The following is a 21,274-nucleotide window of genomic DNA, read 5'->3' as shown; positions in this document are numbered from 1 at the left end:
GATTTCACTCAGCAGCTTAATCCTGATGTGCCCCGGAGGACTTATCTGTTCACCTTTGTCTGGCATCCTAAAGCTGCATCCTCCCTTCAGACTACAAATCTGCTCTTGACAGAACATCAGTACTCTCCATATAAGTAGGGCAAAAAAAGTTGTATTAACTGAACACTAAAGCATTGTGATAAACGCTCAGAGGTTCCTTGCTCCCATATGTGAGCAGCACACAAAACAAGTATGCACCAATATATCCAAACAGAAAGACTTCACTCATCTTAAACCATGCTCAATTAACATTCTTAGTCCCTTAGAGAAGCCCACTGCTGACGCAAGTCACCAGGGCAGTGCAGACTCCATACCCATGCAGGATGCCTGCTACAAAGAGCAAAACAGAATACCAAGTATGAACATCAGCATCTATATATAGACAGCAAAAACAACTTCTGCTGCATACTGATTAGACTGAAACACTGTCAAGGCAGAAGATGAAAGAAACCTGCAGAAGAGACGAATTCCTAGGTATACATTCAACACTAAAAATGGCAGGCATCATGACAATTACATACGGCCATACATGAAAGTCTTTTTATTTTAAAGAAGAGCTACTCCAGAACCCAGTTCCATAGACTTCCAATTAAGTCTGCTTTGGAAGCTAGCACATGAACTCAGTATGGTAAGAGATGGAAAACTGACCTGTGTCTTTCCAATTTAAGGCTTCAGGAGAAGTCCCAGTCTACTCTGTTAGTATAGGAATAGCAGTAAGACCTTCAGCTAGCCAAGAGACAAAACTGAGGAAGTCCTGATTCACTTCATAATTTATGTTATGAAAGAAAATGAGAAGCCATTCTGTCAACCTTACCTGCATCCAAAATTTCTCGAGTGGGAATTTTTCTTTCTGTAGTAGATATGTAGTTTAACATATCAGGTGTAAAGTGAACAGAATAAAGCAGAAATGGGAACTGCACTCTGAAAGTCTATTTAGGACAAAGATTAAACAAACGTTAAAAAACAATTTTGATGTCTTTTCTATCCTTACTGAAAAGAAGAAAAAAAAAAGACACCCACAACAAAGGCCACGGACAGTGCTCTGCCATCATTTCACTAATGCAGCTCCCAGGTGCAGGCAGATCCAGCAGAATCACTTCTTTATGTGCTCAGGCACTGCCACCTCACCGCCAGGGGCACAGCCATCATCTGCTTCTTGGAGATGGCCACAACCTCATCACTGGCACCAGGGGGAAGGCAGCTATGAGCCGCCCTACAGCCCTCCTGATATTACTGCCACCTGTATTTCCCTGCCTTCATTTACCAAATTATCACAAGTTCAATGCAAAATCACGCTGTTATGAAGGGCAATAGGTACACAGCATAATTTTCTCCACGAAAAACAGAAGCAGTGAGGGCAGTATCCAGTATGTGCTTAGCCAGCTCAGCAACAGTTTAAACAGGTAAATGCAAACAGAATGTATAATACTATGTATGCCCGTACAAAGAAAATGCATATATATATATATATATATAAACATTCACAGAAAGAGAGAAAAAAATAATTAGGCGCCATGCACAAAGCACGTTCTGTCACTGTAGTTTTTTGAAGGAGAAAATCATTCGCTCGCTTATACAGCAGGGAGCACAACGCCGCTATGCCGCAGAAACCCGTTCACGAGAACCAGCACAGGCTGCATCGGACCCGCAAGAGGAGCCCTCCCGCCCCGCTCCCGCCCCGCTCCCGCACCCCCTCGGGGCTTCCATCGCCTTCCCCACCCGCCGCCGCGCCGCCCGGTCCCGCCGCGCTCACCGCCTCCGGGACCGCGCCCCACACCGGCATCTCCCGCCGCACCGGCGCCGGCACCTCCCGTCGCCCCGCCCACCCCCTCTACGACCGGCGCTCTCACCCGCGGCCCGGGCCCGGTCGCACCGCGCACACGTGCGCAGCCTCCGCCGTTTCCCGCGGCGCGGGGAGCGCGGGAGCGGCAGCCTCAGCCCCGCCTCCGGCCGGGTGACGTCACCGCTCCGGCCGCGCACCTGATCCCAGGGCGGGTCGCGCCTTAAAGGGGCTCCGCCCGCTCGGGTGAAGGCCCGCGGCTGCGGGGAGCTCCGCCCGAGTCCCGCAGCGCCGGGGAAAGGTCGAGCAGCGGAAGCCCGCCGCGCGCTCCTCGCCGCCATACGGGCTGCACGCCTGAGAGGTGGTGGCAGGACACCGCACGCATCGCCTCCCCTTTTTTATCTCGTTTCCTCGAAAGGAAAGCCCCAAGCCGGGCGCACCTCTCTGACACCACACCCAACAGCGGCGGTTCTTGAAGCAACCGAAGGCCCTTGTTCTCTTATGCCCCAAAAGGCAGCGCCTGTCCTGTTGGCACGCTGTCAGGGTCAGGTGTAGAGCCACGATCAGAAAACACCACTCACATCTCTGTCAGACAGGTACTGTGCTGCTTCCAGAAGGAATCAACCAGCTCAGCGTGGCTCAGAACTGACAGCTGCGGGCTCGCACTGCCGCAAGCTGGCACGTGAGCACCGCTCTAAAAGTAAGCGGGACGAATCAGCCTGCGGTCCCAGCTCCCTTCCCTAACCGGAACCAATCGTACTCTCGCCCGTCCTGCTCAGCCATCACCTCTATTGCAGAAACGTGCCAGAGGACGACAGCCTGAGAACCAGCACGGAGGCACACGCCACGGAACATGAAGTGGGAAATGGCAACTACTAATACAAAGGTTTCCTATGCAAGAATCAAATCTGAAGACAAACAGGAGTTCCTTTACTGCATCACCCTCCTTTTTATTGCCAAACTGCGCAGAAAGTGTTGCACTGCAATATAGCTGATCACAAAAACACATTAGCCTCTCTCATGCCAAGGAGAGATTGCTGACAGTTCTCAACCTGCAACCACGTGGGCACTTTTTAAAGTTATTATTTTAATTTCACTACCCTTAGCATAGCACTGCTGGACCAGACTGCCTCCCAGGATTAATTGCCACCTCCTCCAGCAGACAGGGCAGCTCTGTGCAAATCTGGTCCACTGTGCCTGCTCCAACACCTCACCAGCAAAGCACCAAGCAACGCGCCTTACCTCCCCAGTTCCCACACATGCTGTCTGTGTCTCATGTATGATTATCAAAGACAAAAATCACAACAGGAGAAAACATCACCCGCTGGCCAACTAATACAGAAGAATTACTTCCAAATAATTACTTGATTCTGCAGAAGTCTCCTTACTAATTTGGTTCCACCATCAGTCATACCTGCACTTATCCAGATCAGCGCTGGCCTCTGGAGAGGCAGCCTTCAGGTAGTGCTGGCCAAGTTATACTTTGGAACACTATATTATATCCTCACATCAAAGATGTTCCTCTTGCACTTGGACAGAAGTTATATGCTGCCATGGTTTTATGTCAACATATGCTAATGCTATTTTTTTTTTTTTTAAGTGGTTAAATCATCTTAATTGAATTGATATTGATTGTAAACAGCAAATATTAAAATGCTTTCAGAAACAGCAGCTATCATCCTCAGCTCTCTTGACTCAATAAAAAAAAGCTTTTTGCTCTTTCATCTATCATTCAAAACTGAGAAACAGCATGGAATGATCAGTCGTATCTACACTATAATTACAAGAAACAATGCTCACTGAAAGCTGGGCTGGCCGCACGTTAGTGAGTTTTGATTTGGCATCTCACTCTCCAACGCACCGACAGTAAACATGCAGTGAGATTTTATATTCAAGTATATTTCCAAAAAAATGACTTGTTATTGATAGTATTCCACGTCAGTAACCTAAAAAAGTAGATGTCATCTCAGAGCACAAGCTACTAGGCTTCTAATCCATTCCATTTACCTTAATTGCAAGGCAACAGTTCAAACTCCACTATACACTGAAAATGGGTGTATCTGTCTCAGAGTCCATGTTTATGTGCATAAAAAGCCCTCACACTGCTGAATAGTAACAGAGCAGTGCAATTCAGCACGATGGTCTGTGCTCAAAGAAGCAGATAGGGCTAGCAAATTACAAGAATTTGACAAATTTACTGACTTATTTTTCATATCCATCAGCTATCGTGTTTTCAAGCATGTATTCTTACAATAAAAATAAGCTACATTCCATTTTGGAAGTGTATCAACACCCACTGTGCTGTTAAGTATCGACCTTCCTCCACTTCATTCACAAGCGAAGTCTATTACTTTAGATATTTTGAGCCTTCACTAAATTGCAAGTTTGAACTGTAATTCTGCAGAGTCTTGTTAACATTATACTTTAATTATGCTTACAAATAAAGCTTCTATTACGTATCCTAGTGTTGTAATTTAACAAAAAGAAATAAAAATGCCAGGCTTCTGCATAGCATCTGAGAGGAGAAACGCCCTTCTGTGATGCAAATGGTGTGGGAAGTCTAAACTGGTATTAAAGCTTTGCTGTACTGACCAATGCAGAGAGGCTTTAAGCTGTCCTGTACCATGTCCTAACAAACCTTCACTGTTGCTCCCAATCTCTCTTAGTCCCTGCCTACTGCTCAGACCAAAGGCGCTGTATAGCATTACTGAGGTCACGTCACACACAGCTCAGCACTGTCTTTCCCTGTCACAGAACCCAGCACTAAGAAGGCTAGTCAATGACCAGCAGCCCTCTGCTGCAGTGCTCCTGGCTGCCAGGCACAGGAGGAGCTGCCCTGTGCTGGCACAACCTGGCAGCATTGCTGTGCTTCTAAGCCCTGAGCTTTCTCACTCTGATCCTCTGAATTGCACTAAATGCTGTTTTTCCATCTGTACCCAGAAGCATCAGTATTGCTTAGAGCTGGTGCATGAGGTTGCAACATCTTGTTATTTTCTATACTACGGTATGTATCTATTATACATTCTTCCTACATAGCCATCTCATTCTTCCTAAACCAGAGCATACTATTGGAGTAATCCCAGAGACTTCAGCATTTTTTGGCATATCTTTGAAAGATAATTTTATCACCAAGCACTCATCAGCAATGTTGCACTCAAGCACTCAAAGCAGTGCTGCCTTGCGTTCTGTTACAGTAAGGAACATATATATTCCAAATATCTACATCATTTGCTAGATTCATACTGTTAGCTCTAAATTTTCAATTTAAGAGGAACAACGTCTGGCTTTCACAGTTTAAAGGATCAACATTTAAATATGGCCAGAGTCTGAACAAGCACAGATCTGTGTGTTCTTCCCCATGTATTTGTTGGGAAACTAGAAAGCTACATTTAAATAATCAATGTTAGCTATAACCTCCCTTGCAGATAACATGAACACAATCATCCAGCTTGAAAAGCAAGATTTGCAAAGAAAGAAAAACTCTGTAGGATGTTATGAGACATTTGGTCCATAAAGTTTCCACATCAGACACCTCCCCTGCATTTAAAGGCCACTCCTCACCTCTTGTCCAGCTGTAAAAACTTCCACATTCCCACACAAAACATTTCAAAATGGCAGTGAAGTAATAATAAAACAAATGCAAAAAAATGTTAACTGAAAGCAACACACAGTGAGTTAATAGAAGGAACACTGAAATGCTGGAATTTACTTCATATTTACTTAAACAAAAAGCTCCATTAAAAATTGCTTGAAGCTGATGCAAATCCCACTCTCAGGCACAGAAGTCAGGTTTGGCTTGCTACGCTGCACACAGGCTGTTGGCTTCAACTCACGCAATCACTTATTTTTGTTTGAGAAAATAGGAACTAAAATTGCTAAGCAAGGTAATTTCCAACTGTGATGATTAAAGAAGTGTGTTCTAGGGTATAATAATGCAAATATAGAATTGAAGTATGCTAACAACACATGTTACAGCCTCAGGTAACTGAGGCTGCGCTCATTTCTCAGTGGAGAAATTCGCAATGGAAATTGGGAATGATGTTATAAACAAAACAATTACCTGTAGTACACTCCTTGTTTTCTTATGATAATTATATGTTGAGTCTCCAGAGTGCTGGACTGACAACTGAAGTCATTATGAAAATGAGAATGAAATAAAAGTTAATATTAACTATGCTTCTCAAGATCATAATGCAGGAAGAGAAAGCTGAAAATCTTGTGTGATGCACCTAGATGCAGCCAACAACACCAAAGTGAAGGCTGCTGAGTTAGAAAGAGACTTTAAAAGCAGAAGGACCAGCAGTAGTGAGGCTGTCTTCATCATAAACGTGCCTAAGGGGTGCTGTCTCAGGTAAATCATCTCCATTTATAACATGTTCAGTTTTTGAAATCACTAACGTGAAAAACAGCCAAGAAATATCCACATCTAGCACTGATCAGTTTTAAAATAGTGTTATTCCAAACATAGTTAAAGAATATGTCTTGTGAGAAGCAACAATTATTTGAGCAACAGGATCTTTTGCTCCTTGCCCACGACCTAATTGGAAATTTTTACGTGAATTTGTCTTGCCCTGCCTCTCAGAGCCTTGCATCTCAAAATCTCTTCCCTCAGCCTTTATATACGCTGAAAAAAATTACACTTACCAGTTCTTTTCTTCGAACTTGCACACCTCTCCTTCTCCTACATTCAAATTATTTCTGTCAACTTTTTGTAACTCAATTTTCCACACTCACAAAATAAATACATTTTATTTAATAAATAACTTGATGATTCTGCTTCCGGTTAGCTGAGCTCTACCTTCCTGAATGGTTTGCCCAAACTAGATACAATACTTCAGCTGAAGTCTTCTCTGTAATAAAAAGATAATTTTCTATGTTTTACATACTACATTCATGTTCAGCCCTCCTAATGCAATGCTTCCCCTCCACAATGGTAGGAATTTTGGAGAGTTGTTTCCTATTTACTTGCTGCCTGCTCTGCATTTGTGTATTTCATGATTTCTGTTACCGAGTAGTACTTACCTGCTCTTGTTTATTTTTGTCAATTTTCTTCAAACAATTTTGGGCTCATGCCCTATATATATGCTTTCCCTTTAAGTTTGGGGGCATTTTTTAGTGAAACAACTTGGTAAGCACACTCTCTATTCTGTCACCAAGGTCATTAATGAAAACTCTGAAGTGAACCAGAACAAGAACAGATGCAGCAGACCATGCTGGATCCCCATTCAATACTGCATTTCATTCTGACAGACAATCATTAATAGCCACCCACTGGGCACAGTCATGCAACACATCTCACTCCTACTCTACTGTACTTCCTTTCAGGACATGTTTCTTCACTTGTTGTTAAGATTATTGCACAAAAAAGTGTCGAAGACCTCACAAAGATTAAGATACTAACATTCACTAACATTTTCTAACATTTTCTTGTCAATTCACAGGCCTTATTATCATGTCATTGGAGAAAATTCAACTGGTGTAATGATTTATTTCTCAACTTCTAGTGACTCTAGCTCATGCTGTTGTCGTCATTCAGAGGCTTGTATTGTTTACCTGAGTTTAGTACAATAATTCACTCAAAATGCTGAAGACAAGGAGCAGTCTATATAATTTTCTGCCTCCTTCCCTGTCTCTACTTTTCATTTTCATATCTTCCAGCATCTTCAGTAACAGCTACAGGTACTGAGGTACCTTTGGTCAACTGGGGGGAGTGGGCTTTTGTTTTTTTGTTTTAAGTATGCCACAGGATGCAATTCACCAGGTATGGCCTAACAAACAACCTGAGCAAGTGCTTCAGCTAGCTACAAGCTTGCCATCCAACTTATATGTTCTCTCTGCTTTTTATTTTCTTCTTGTGCTAACTGCTGTTCACTTATATCTCTCTTATGCTTTGAAGACATTTTCACAGTACATGACATCAAGTATATCTTACAAAATCATGCTGCCTATCCAAAAAAGTGACACTCCAGAGTCACACAGGTAGATCCATGCTGGCAGCAGCACAGAGCAGCCCACAGGCCAAGCAGGCTTTCCTGGAAGGTGCAAGGGAAGAGCAGGCATGTCTGGTCTGGGTGATTATCTCTAGTTCAAAGGCCATAAAGAGAGTCTGCACTCAGACAGCAAAACATTGAAGACGGGACTGCAAATACAGACTAGATTAAAACCTGACACTGATGATACTGCAGATGTTTTGGCTCTACCAATCTATTTATTCTGACTGTGCACCGCACAAAAGCAGAGAGCCTTCTGTACATTCCTGCATTGTTACACCACTTAGGAATGTTTCTTGCTGTCATCACCCAAAATGTAACTACATAATAATAGAGCCTCATTATAGAATATGCGTATGCAGCAGCTTAAGATTTAGATGTTCAATGTCATTATTCCGAAATAGCAACAAAGAGCAGGAAGACAAAAGTTTAAAGACAGCAGCAGCTCCAGCACAACTCTGCTGATTTTTGCCAGATGACTAATATCTACGCCTTCTCAAGTCTATTGAAGGGTATTTATCATGAACCCAAACTGTTTATTTCCTTTTCACAAAAACACACCATGATTATACAAACCAGAAAACCCTTCATTATCTTCTGTGAGCACTAAGCATACTCACAGCCTTCTAATTCTTTATTGAAAAAGAAATAAAATTCCCACCTTGGCATAAACAGCAGAGACCAAAAAAAATTAGGGCAAAGTAATACAGTTGCAAATCTCCTAAGATTGCCCACCCTTTGTCAGACACAATATAGAATGTTATGGTAATGCTTCTTAAAAAGCAGAAAAAAATCTAGCTAGTTTAAGACTGAAGAAAGGAAATATTACCTATAAGTTAAGATGATAAATTAATATTTAGCTTTTGGAAATTATCTGATTGAATCCGGGTAATAGTACAGACACAAAACCTATTAAAGAAAAAAAATGCTATTCTAGACATAATTTGGTTTGCCTCCCATAGCAGAATGATGCTAAAACACTGACCTATCATGACTTAATAAAATACTGACCAACACTGCAGCTATTCTGTCACCGATTTATAGCTCACCACTATTTGCCTGACGAGGTAAAGTTATATGGACAAATATTGAGGCCTCAATTGGTGGGATTTGGGATTTGGAGTTTCTGTTTGCTTTTTGTTTTAGGCATGCAAAGATGAAAGTACTGGAAATTAACAAGAATGTTACAAATGAAACTGTACTTTTTATTGATCCTGTTAGCAATACTGAACATCAGTCACTATTAGATTGCACTTTATCAGCCAATTTAAAGTGGGCTGGCATTCAATACATTTTGAAAGCGACACTAAATAACAACCATGTCTGATTTTCCTTAATTGAAATAGATTAGTAATTACTGTAGTGTCCTTAATATAATAATTCCAACCACGAGCTCAAGAACTTAATGTGTTCAGGAAACTTAACATGGTAAGAGGCCTGCCTTGCAGATGCGATTTCCACCGCTGCTTTGTTTGTCACAGCCATTTCCATTCATTGAAAATCCATCAATTGAGAATAAAAATAGTAGGAAGAGACATTGAAGCAGGCTCCTAACATCATCTTTAAGCTTGGAAAAATTTAAGAGCTCTTTTTATATCAAGTTTGTCAGTCCACTATAGGATTAGCTTTTGTGCTTTATTCACAATCACACTCGGAATTCAGTCCCATTTACTATCTGTATTCAGCTCTATACACTATGTTTGCTTACACTTGATTTTAGCTCAGCTTCATCCTGTCTATATATATAGTCAGAACTCATAACCAGAAATAATTACTGCTGATTAATCTATGTCCAGAGAAAGACTGAAATATGCAGGTCAGCATCTGATTTGAATCTAAATTCTCTCTTGTATATAGATATCCTCACAAGAGACAACAGCAGGATTATCTGTTAATTCATAAGAATTCAGTGCAATGAAAAAAAAAAAAACAAAAAACAACCACCTCCCCACATGAAGAAATGAATTATTTCTGTAAGAAAGCAGACAATGCAAGGTCTGGTTCCTCTTCTCACCCATCCAGTGATGTGACAGCACTGGAACAGCCAGAATTCTATTTCTGGTTCAATGCTAACATCTTCCAGCACACCAAGCTTCTGCGTCCATCCATTCTGCTTACCTGTGTAATACCATGCTAGAGTAAATTTGTTGAGATCTCTGGGCCAAAGGCACAATATAGCATTCCCATGAAAAACAAAAGGTGAAAAAACGTTCTGAGGGCTGACTTTATCTCAATGAATTTAAAACTTCAAACAGCAAAAGAATACTGCCTGCTTATATAAAAAAGATGGTGAATAAATCTTCAGCCATTTCCTTGCCAGAGAAAGCCTTACTTCTGGACATCCATCCCAGCAAAGGAGCAGTACCATAAAAAGAAGTCAGTCCCCATTCCAGTGAATATAAGCCTGCATAATGCCTACACACAATTTATGGGAAAGCTGGAATAGAAAGTGATGCAATAAAAGTACAGTGGAAACTACAGTTGTAGTGGCCCGTTCCTCCAAAATTTTAAGTGCTGTCATTTTTCTCATAATGCCAAGCCACCCATGCTTAACTGTTTGAATACAAACTAAACCTGATTACTGAATTAAGAAGGAAAAAAAGCACATTGCTATCTTATGCAACAGCCTGCATTCACCAAATAAACTGAACCTGTCAGCTTGCTCTCACTTTTATTCATTTCCCCTTAGATAGGTCAACAGTTCTGCAGCTTTAAAGCTTGCTACTCTCTGAAAGTTCAAAGTTTAAACTGATCACACTTCAAAAAAATCAGATAACTTCCACAGATCAGTTTTAAAAATGTGCTTATAGTTTACTGAGTAAACACAACTTTTGCCAACATTATTACTTCTGAAGACACAGATGTTCATTAGCCCTGCTTAATTGGGCACAGCAAGAATTAATCTAGAGCCAGGGCAAAGACAGAACTTTGACAACATGCTGCCTCACTACAACCGCCTTCCATAAGGAACTCAAAAGGCTGTGTGGGATCATTAAACACTAATTCACTCCCAATAATGGCTGACATCCCCCACAAAGAACCGGGCTGCTGTCAGACTTCAGGTAATTGTGCTAAAAACTGGTATGCATCAAAGACTGAATGTAGGTCACACGATCCCATAGACAGACCTCACAGAGACCTTCGTGGAGCAGAGAAAATTAACAAGTAGTGCATGCATAAAGCCATTACCCTTCTAAAGCTCTACTTTTATATATGGAATTCTTGCCATTTCAGCCCAGAAATACCAAGGTAGAACTGAAAAACATGCAGCATGAAAAGATGAACAGATAACTAAGAAGAGAATCAGGGAGTCTATGAGGGAGGTCTACGACATCATGAGTGACTCTGTGTTATTTCACAATAATGTGATCTGCCAAGCAAAGAAATTGTGAGGCCAGAAGTTAAAGAAACAAGGATAGAGGAACAAATTTACAATACATCACAGACTGTGAAATTCCCAACCACAGGAAGTCGTCTAAGTCAAAATACAATTTAGTTCAAAAAATATTAGGCTGGCTAATGGAGGACAGGCTTATGAGAAACAATACACAATTATTTTATGGATGCAGGTTCTAGTTCAGGATATCTCTATACTGCCAGCTGTAAATAATAAAAACCACCCAACCAAACACAAAATCCACATGGCTAACGAGAGATAACGTTCTAGATTTGCCTCATTTTTTATAATCTCTCCCTAGGTATTTTTTAGGTCACAGTTCACACTGCTTGACCAGTATGAGTGATGCAACCCTAACCAAAAGCCCTTCCTGAAGTAAGCAAGCCAACTCAGAAACAGCCATCCTCACTGATGTCACCATTTTCCAGTCTATCAATGCATTAAAACAATAAGGCAGGTAGGATCAAATACAGGAGGTAGGTTCAAATATATGGGCATCAGTAGCAAAAACTTAAAAGAATGACTATCTACAACTCTGCCGTAAGACTGAGGGCAAGCAGGGGAACAGAACTCCATAAAACTTGAAAACAAAGCTATTCTGGGAGGCAATCGGTGGGAAAACAAAGAAAAGAAAAGGAATGGTGATAGTTTAAAGCTTCAGAAGCATAAAAAGAGTGAACTGGAGGACAGCCTCAAAGCCCTTTACTGATTACTACCAGCTGAAGGCAATGGACTAAGCAGATTCTACCCATAGTGGTAGCTCTTGCATTTTTCACCAAGATGTCCAGAAAAAAAATCAAATGTGAAGAGCAAATGCAGAACAAGGGCTCACAAATGTTGGAAGCCAAAATACCACACTTCTATTTTTCTCTGTATTTTTCTTTACCTTACTTCTAAGTACCTGGAAGAGCCAAGTAAGCAAGCTACATCACTATACTTAATAAATGAGGCAGACTTAGCATAAAGTCCAAATATGTAAGCTTAGAAAATTAATTCCCCAATTACTTAAATAATATTATTGCTTTTCAGTAGTACATCTCAAAAACCTATGCCATTTCAATTTTACCTGATCAGTTCTACTAGGCAAAGTTACATTTCTGACCAAAACATAACAGATAAATAAGTAGCCAAGTAACAAAACCCTCATCCTCAGAACACAAAGCTTTCAGTGCTGGCACCCTGGATATACCTTGAAATCAGAAGGTTCCAGCAAACACATTTTCCTACTACTCCACTCAGTGGGAAATTCACAAGTCAGAAAGCACAAGAGAACAGATTCCAGATATAAAAATGCCCATATTTCCAATCTTGAGTTGTAGCCTAAGGCTGTAACAGCTGCTGATGTCACAAAAATTCCCTCTAGAGGAACTTCTGCCTGTAACAGAGAGCTTACTCAAGCTGTGGATGCAGAACAGATATTATTAAGATCACAAGTGCTGCTCTATGCTGCTCTACTTCATCCTACTCTAAATTTCATATAATTTCTCCTGTATCTACAGCAATCGAGGAAAAATTTCCCTGATGACTCAAGAATTTCCAAAGCAACTTTGCCTTAAAACTACAGAAAGATAGTGGTATTTCCTCCACTGAGATGTGTTTCTTTATAAAAATGTCACATGGATTTTTGGCTCTGATATAGTTTTCTCATTCCAACTTCCAGTTTTCAAAACGATGATTTCAAATGTAGCAACCTGCCAACAGGGCCAAAAGATAAACAAGCTGTGACGATAAGTCAAAAGATTAGAGGAAGGCACTGCTTTTTCCAAGAAACATGCAGAGAAATAGCAAACAGATGCATATGCTTCCTCTCTCTTCTCAAATTCAGAAATCAAAAGACATAAGTGAATGTTGCTGAGGCAGAAGTGCATTGTTTTCTGTCTCCAAAGTGATTTGGATGATTATAGCAAACAGTGCAGAACACTTCAGGAGCTAATAAGTAACTAGATTTTGCTTTGAAAAGCAAAGATGTGAGGAAAAATGGATGCAGGTACCTATTTGACCAATAGCTTTTTCAGGAAGTTCCCATAATTCCTATAAAAAGGTACAATATTATGTTTCAAAAGCCAGAATTCAAGTGTTGCAATATTAGTTCTGTCTGGACTTGTATGTGTAGTGCTCCACTAATGCTATTGTGTTTTTACTATGCAGGTCCCTCCAAAAGCAATGCCTCCTATTTATTTCCATGGAAACCACAACAAATACAAAGAGTACAATAAAATTATTTGATAGAGCAAATTCGCAGCCACAAAACACTATTTTTTCAACGTAGCCACCAGCATTAGCAATGCATTTTCACCACCCACGAGCAAGAACCTGCACGCTGCGCTCATAAACACCTGTACAAGTGGAGCAACTCCACTGAAATGGGGTTCATCACTACTGAAATGCACCACCCACCACCTCACTGAGCTCTCATCCACTGTTCAGTCTCCAACAAAATTCAGTTAGCTGTGCCCATTGGCATTCATTGATGCTATTTCCACAAAGAGGAACTCCATTACACACTTTTGCTTCATAGGCACTTCCATGCCAGACACCATTGTGTCACATGGCAACAACACATAATGGAACGTTGGCAGGAAGGTTCAACCTCTACTGCCATCCCACCAACATCCGCCTCTGACATCGTGAACCAACATAATCAAATACGAGGCTTTATTTTTGGGGAAGCTTTCACAGATCAGTCATAAAATCACATCTGAAATTGACTGGAAAAAAAAGTAAAACAGTTTTTCAGAAGTGTGTGGACAGAAAACTTCTCCATATAGCAGTAGAAAGTACTACTTATCAGTTACTGTTGCAAACAGACGTTTTCTGAGAATCTTTATGAGACTTTTTTTTCCTTCTGAGATAGGAAACTGCTTGTGAGATGAAGGATTAAAGACAGACCTGGTCAGTTTAACAGATGGCCTTCATGTCATCAGGCTTTCATTAACAGTGATGGCGGGTTTATCACCCTCCTGAAGATCAAGAGTTTTTCCAAAAGCTCTTTACAGGTTGATGTTCTTCAGTTTGACAACACTGATCCTTTGTATTCAGTAGGTTGTTTTGTTTGTTTGTTTCTTGTTGTTGTTTCTTAGGACACAGGACAATAACATAAATATTATAATTGTGTAACTACATCTCTAGTCTGTATGAATGGACAGAGAGAAAAAATGTCAAGCAATCATTTCTATACCAAAATTCTATTTATTGCCTACCTATCCACAGTCCTCAAGGTGGGAAGGAATAACAGATTCACAATAAGTGAGAGGGGGAAATGTGGGGCAAATATTTCTTAAACTACTTTATAATTGTCACGAAGCACAGAAAGCAGCTGGCTCTCACTTAACACATTCTCAGCAGAAAACATCACCAACACCTACCTCAGTGCAATATAACTTGGTGGAGTAGAGAGGCTGTCCTGAACAAAACCCCATAGTACCGTGGCTCTGCTAAGCCAGGCCCTGTATCTAGAGCTGTCCTTACAAAGGCACAAATGGGAATCAGAGATCTGGCCTTCCTCCAATAGCAAAGGCTAATGCTGAAATGTAAAACAGGTAACTGTAACACTGCAACTTCCAGCTGATACTGACCTCTTAATAAAGCCATAGTAATCATACTGTAAAGACATTAATTGTGTTCATTTCTAAACTCTGCCTTTCTCATGATCGCCTCATACTGTTAAACAATAACAAATGCTGAAGAGGAGTGTGAACTACAGAATAACTGAAGCTAGAAAGGACTTCAGAGGAAGTCTCTGGTCTGATGTCACGCTCTGAGCACGAGTTCAACAGGCAGAGATCACACAGCAGAAAATTTCTTATTTAGAATACCTGGATATGCCTTTGAAAATGAACCAAGAACTGTATTTCCATTGTTACATTGAAGTAAACGCTGAAATTCATTATACTGAAGCAAATATTTGAACACTGGTTCTGGCCATTCACAACTATAAGCAATTACAATGTAATAATTAATTCATATCTTCTCACAACAATATGGGCCCTGGCATTTAGCATTCAGGTCATTATTCAAATTAATTCCAGAAATTAACTCTGTAGAAATAAAGTGGAGACATAGAGACCTGAGGAAAAAAAATGCACAACTGCTACCATAACAGTTTCCCAAACAGCCAGGGACAGTTAAATTTGAAATAAAACCATTTAGATACTTCATGTTTTCTGCTATGAAAACAGAAATAACCTAAATATCAAAGAGCGTTTGAAAACGTTACGACTGAGTAGAAATCTTATTTTAGGCTTTGGAGTTGTGTTCAAAAAATTTGATATACTTTTTGATTTACTACACAGTTATAAGATAAAATATTTCAAAGGTTAAAATTCACTGCTGAAGACTCATCAATCCTAACTCCTGTACAAACAGTACATACATCCCCTTATCAGAGGAAAAAAGAGATACACAGATGTGTAAGTGATGCTCTTAACAGATACTGAAGCTCAGCTGTATTTGTGGAAGCAGAGTGAAGCAATTCAGTTGGGCACACCACCACAAGAGTCAGCTGTTTTCCACCTTTTCACTCCCAAACCCTCACATAGACCTTTGCAGAGTAATCCTGGAAAAGATCCTTCCAGTTCTGCTGCTTCTGCCTACAGACGTTCCCAGTGCACAGCCAAGTAAAACAACTTCAACTTGAAAACGTCACTCATCCTTAGCACAGAAAAGCTCTCTGCTCTGGTTGAGATGACAGCACTTTGCCTCCTTTGCATCTGTGAATGCTGCCAGTTCCTACCCCAGCAAGGACTGAATGCAGCGACATTGTCCAGGTGACACCAAGCAACCAGGCAGAGGAGAGCAGATTACAAGCAAAAAAATGAAAAAAGAAAAACAAGTGGCAAATAATTTACGTGATAATTGTATCACTGAATGTAACTCATAACTGTTAACAGCAAAGGGACTGACTGCCAAAATAAATTACTAAACCATCTCTCTGCATCTTCCAAAAAGAAAGACACATTTGCTTTAAGAAAATTATATATTTCTTCTCCAAAAACAAAAAAACAAAAAAAACATCATTTCTACATCAAATCCCCATCCTGAAACACAGCTATCTAAGAGGAGATGATTACATCAATACTGTTTAGCTAACAGGAAAATTACATTCCCTTCCTGCCTCGTCTTTCCTAAAATGACATTGTTAAGAGACGCGTCTAAAGCTGCATTTTAAAGATTTTCCTGAAAAATAAGTGGAAGTTGTCTGGCTCAGAGAACTCAAGTTTGAGGACCTTCTAAACAGCACTTCCAGTGAAAACTGCTATTCATCTTGCAGCACTGCAAAACTCACAGTGCAGCATTCTTTCCTGTCTCTCTTTAAAAAAATAGTAATTACATCTATATTTCAAGTCTATAAAGCATCCATAATAAAAAGGATTCTGAAGTTTCTGTTGGCATCTCCTTTTTCTTTAAATATATTTCAAATGTACAATGTTCAAACTCTCCATGTATCGTCTATAATAAGTACTGCATAATGTTTCATAACAATAACCATAACAGAGCACAAAGCACAGAGAACACTGTACTTCACTAATTACAAGTTTTATGAGAATTTGCTGTGTATTTATTTATTAGCATGTCTCAGGTAGAGCATAATGAAAAACGTTCACAGAGCAGGAAGAACATACAATCAACAATTTTTTTCTTTCCCTTCCATGGCCTATTTTCTTGAATAATGTGCAGAACTACTGAGGACATTAACCTGCTTCCATGTCAGTAAAGGCCATGTACCACTGTGCATTAGCTGCTGTTTATGGATCCATTCCACTGAGAAAAGCAGTAGGATTAGAAAGAATGCTGTTATCCTATGCTTTGTGACATTCTGCTCTTATTAACTGGTTCCCAGAACATCTTTATTTTAACATTTCGTGGAAACACAGAAGAATCCTCCTCTTCAAACAGTCTCCCACATCTGAATTACTCATTCATAGTTTTAGCCCATTCATATTTTTAGCCCATTCATTACTTTCAAATGTCAAAATGTAATAAATCACATTTAAGTGGAACACCTAAGAGTTACATGCACCAAACCTTATCTACAACAAATACCCACTTACATTTTACAGCTGTTATAATTAATCAGATAGCTGGTATTTGCTTAAGAGAGTAAAATGCCAAACCAATTTCCATACAGATTTAAAAAAAAGTTTCCTTTTACCCAAAGGCTTCTTATCTGCAAATTGCTCCCCATACACAGCATGCAACATGCAGTTCTATGTAAATGTGGCTAAGCCAAACTGTATTATTTACACAATTAGTGTTTTGCCTAGAATTGGTGATCAGTTGTAATTTATTACAGATCATCCTATCTGCTTCTGCCACTGGCATAATTAACCTTTGGCACAGCTATTACTTACTGCTTATTTGCAATGTATGTACTCAAAAAAGCTACTTTTGTGCCAAGAAGGTTTATACCATTTTACAAGCTTAATTACAGTTCAAAAATAGATGTCTACAGTAAACAGCTTCATTGCCTCTATCGAAACAGGAGAGGAAAGCAGCTGAGTTTGATATAAAACAAAACAAAAAAAAGCAGATTGTTAGAGATGACAAGGAAAAGTAATTCCAAAAGAAGAAATGTAATTCTAGCCTTCAAATTTGAAGGACTTCAAGCTTGATGAAATCTACACACCAAAAGAATTCCAGCAGAACATAACAAGGCAGGGCATACTGCAAAATAATTAAGCAAAGGATCATTATGGTTCACATCCTTTTACAGGCAACCACAATTCAATGAACTCTTACCCAAAACACAAAACGGTATCATTTCATGCTTGGAGACATGTTCAAAAGAGGGAAACGATTACAGCTAAGGTCTAAATTTTAATAACCTGATTCCTCCAATTAAAAAGAAAAAAAAAAGCAAGAATCAGACACCTGACATTTGCTTTTTATGACAGAAGTCCCGGAGAATAAGTATAGTGTAAAGGAGCAGTAAGAATTACAGAACAGATAACAATCACACTCAGTAGACCAGAAATGCCATACAAAAAAGGAAGGTGCTCCCCTAAGCTGTGGTGTTCTATCCAAAAAAAGGGGGAGAAAACAAATGGGACAAAAGATCTGCAAGACAGTGTGATCATATGAGCCTCATTTCAGAAAGAAAAGAAAACAAGGCAACACCTTCTACTTTACATTGCCCACAGAGGCATCTGACCAAGATCAGTTTTTCCCATCCCTGGTCCAGTTTCCAACATCTTCAAATAAAAATCAAGATACCTCAGAAATAATTACATTCATACAGATTACATACATACAGATGAAAATTGATGGTCACGAAAAGGAAGAACTGATCTGCAGTTTTAGTGAGGGAGAAATAGGAAAATTCACCCCTTACATGGTCTGACTTGTTAGCAGGCCAATCAGTAGAGACTGTCCACAGCACTGTCCCTCATTATGGTGAAAAACGGTAAGGAATAAAACAACACAATCAAAAATACATAGGAATGTCAATTTTATTCTTTCTGCAGCTCACGGGAGCCATGACCTGCACACAGTAACTTGTTCTAATAACCTTACAAACTGAGAACAACGGGGATAAGTATTTACATTTCTTAACCTCATCCTGTTAAGATGGTTGCCTAGAAACAACATCTTACCTCAGAACAAATGGAAAAACTATATTCTCCTAATGCTTATTCTGAACATTTTGTTGAATTAATTTCATGAAATTTAAGGAATAGAAATAATTTCCCATTATACCTTTTACAGCATAGAATGCATTAAGATACTCCATGAAGAATAAATGAAGTCAATGCACAATGATAATATACTCTGAGAAATCCTCTATAGATAAATTCAGACCTGGATACGACACACAGAAGGGTTGGTGGGGTGACTCAGCTCCTAATGATATTTCATTTAAGTTCACTTTCTCAGCACCAGCACAAGTTATTAATAACTCCCAGCATGCTACTTAGTTCTGCGGATTCATTTTCCTGTTAATGGTAGCAATAGGTTCCTTGTTAATGGTTTTAAGATAATGCTGGATGTTGCCATATGGATGGGCTTGTACGAGGGTTTCTCATGAAAAGCCAGGGAGTGTAAGAAATTGTTGCTATATTTAACTGCCGTGTCCTCACATGCACAGCAGACAAATGGAATGGACAGCATTCCAGCATTTACAAGTGCAAATGATGCTCAATATTTACTGCACGTTCTGTTTAAGAGGACTACAGGGACTTTAAACAAGACAACATATGGATAGATCAGAGGATGGATAATGGAATACTGAGCTTTTCACCCCTAGGTCACTAGTTCAAATCTAAACTGGTCGGTAATGAAGGAAGCTATTACCATCTGACAGTCTTGGCCTCTGCAAATTGTTCTGTCAGGTTCTGCCCATTTCCCATCAAGCTCAAAATTCACCATTACAGTTTGCATTCCTGCAGACAATTTCACTTCTTTTCCCTTGGATCCTATCCCCAGAGCAGAAAGCACAGAGGAACAGTGAAAATTACACCACCTGCATCACAGCACTTAGTTCTTTGGATAAATATGATTTCTGTCTACAGATTGCCTACAGATGAAGACAAAATCCTAAGGACTAAAGACTGCCTATTACTTGACTTGCAATTAGCAGGAAAAGAGAGATTTGTGCAAGATGATTAAAATTCCTCAAAAGTCACCAGCAAGATTTCTCGCTGCTCCTCTTGCCATCAAGCATTCACATCTGTGCAAAGAAATGGCCTTCAATGATGGAAATACACACTAACTTTGGAATGGTGACTACAGCTGCTGTTGACAGAAAAATAAATTAAAAGGCACAGATTGGATGAAGGCATGAAGTAGAATATTTCATTGGACAAATTAAATTGTTGGAATGAATGCAAGTAGAACATGTTATAAAAGTAAAGGACATGTAAAAAGGTTACATGAGAAAAACAAAAAGGTTACTAAGCTCTACAAACACCAATAAGCACATTTCCCACACAGCATACTTTTATTGGATCTGAACACTAAGTCAAGCATGCAATAATAAAAAAAACTCAAAGCTTTTTCTTTTTTTTTCCCCTTTCAGCCTCCTGCCCCAGTTTGTATTTTGTATCACCTTTTACATCTTGCATAGTTGCACTATAAGTCATTTGGGACAGCTGCAACTGTTCTTTGTATCAGTATGTTTACAAAGCTCTCAAATACAATGGAGCCTCTATAGTGATCACTGTGGATAGAACTCCTGTAATTATCATGTAGTACCGAAGAGCTCTACCACTATTATTTATCTTTAGGCAGCACTGTTTCTTATGAAGCTCTAAAAACTGAGAAATACAAATACTTTCTCTTCTATGTACCCTCTGTGAAAAATTCACAGAAGATTTAATGCCTAATAACATCATCAGGACCGGATGAAGAAGGACTTAAGCTCCCGTTATCCTTTTTAATGAACTCGTGACGACAGTCTCAAAATAGACTATTAACCCAGAACTGACAGAAAAACTGACATAATTTTACCTGTACAGACTAAAAGAGATGAACTGAAATGCTTTTACAGCCATCAGCAGCACAGTTTCCAGCTTCTTCATCATACCTGCACATACGTTCATCTATACTGCACAAATCAAGTGCACTCTTCTCCCATCCCCTATGCAAGAATACGGGGCAGGGAGGGGGGAAGGCTTCTTCACAGGCATTGCTGAACCGAGGGAAAAAAAGGTTCTTCTCTAACTCAGTATGAATGACGTGCAGCATGCTTGATTAGACACACCTTTGATTAGGTGCTGGAATAGAATTTAAGGAGTATCCAGTACACTGAAATTACCTTTAGCTCTATCTCTTCTTAAAAAAGGACTGATTTCCAAAGACCCACTCATTTTTTAAGCCTCAATACATTTCTTGCATGTCATGTTAAAGTTACACATTACCTCATCAGTTCAGTTCTTTGCACACCAATGCACACGTGCCTACCTAAATTGCTATTGTTTTCCAAAGCTGCTATTGAATTCCATGTATTCTGCAGAATAAAATTTTCAGTCTTGGATTTGTTCTCAAGTCAAGAACAACACAAACCCATAGACAGGTTTGTTTTCAGCGCATACTCCTTTCTTTCAAACCTCACGAGAGATTCTATGACTGCTC

General features: G+C 39.8%; 1 protein-coding gene across 6 annotated transcripts in view; it reads right to left on the bottom strand.

Annotated features, from left to right (window-relative positions):
• The window catches only part of USP54 (ubiquitin specific peptidase 54), a 97,016-nt gene that overhangs the window by 74,764 nt on the left and 978 nt on the right, over positions 1-21,274 (bottom strand). Inside the window, exon 1 of one of the 6 annotated variants that reach the window (XM_090145039.1) lies at positions 1,890-1,993. The exons of the other annotated variants lie outside the window; for them this stretch is intronic. The gene's annotated coding sequence lies outside the window, so the exon portion shown is untranslated. Of the gene's footprint in view, positions 1-1,889; positions 1,994-21,274 lie in introns of those variants that run through there. 6 annotated transcript variants of the gene reach the window in all.

The sequence above is a fragment of the Phasianus colchicus genome, chromosome 8, assembly GCF_987193195.1.
Source record: "Phasianus colchicus chromosome 8, bPhaCol1.hap1.1, whole genome shotgun sequence".
NCBI lineage: Eukaryota > Metazoa > Chordata > Aves > Galliformes > Phasianidae > Phasianus > Phasianus colchicus.
The sequence above is the reverse complement of the archived record's forward strand: the minus strand, read 5'-3'. Positions and strand labels throughout refer to the sequence as shown.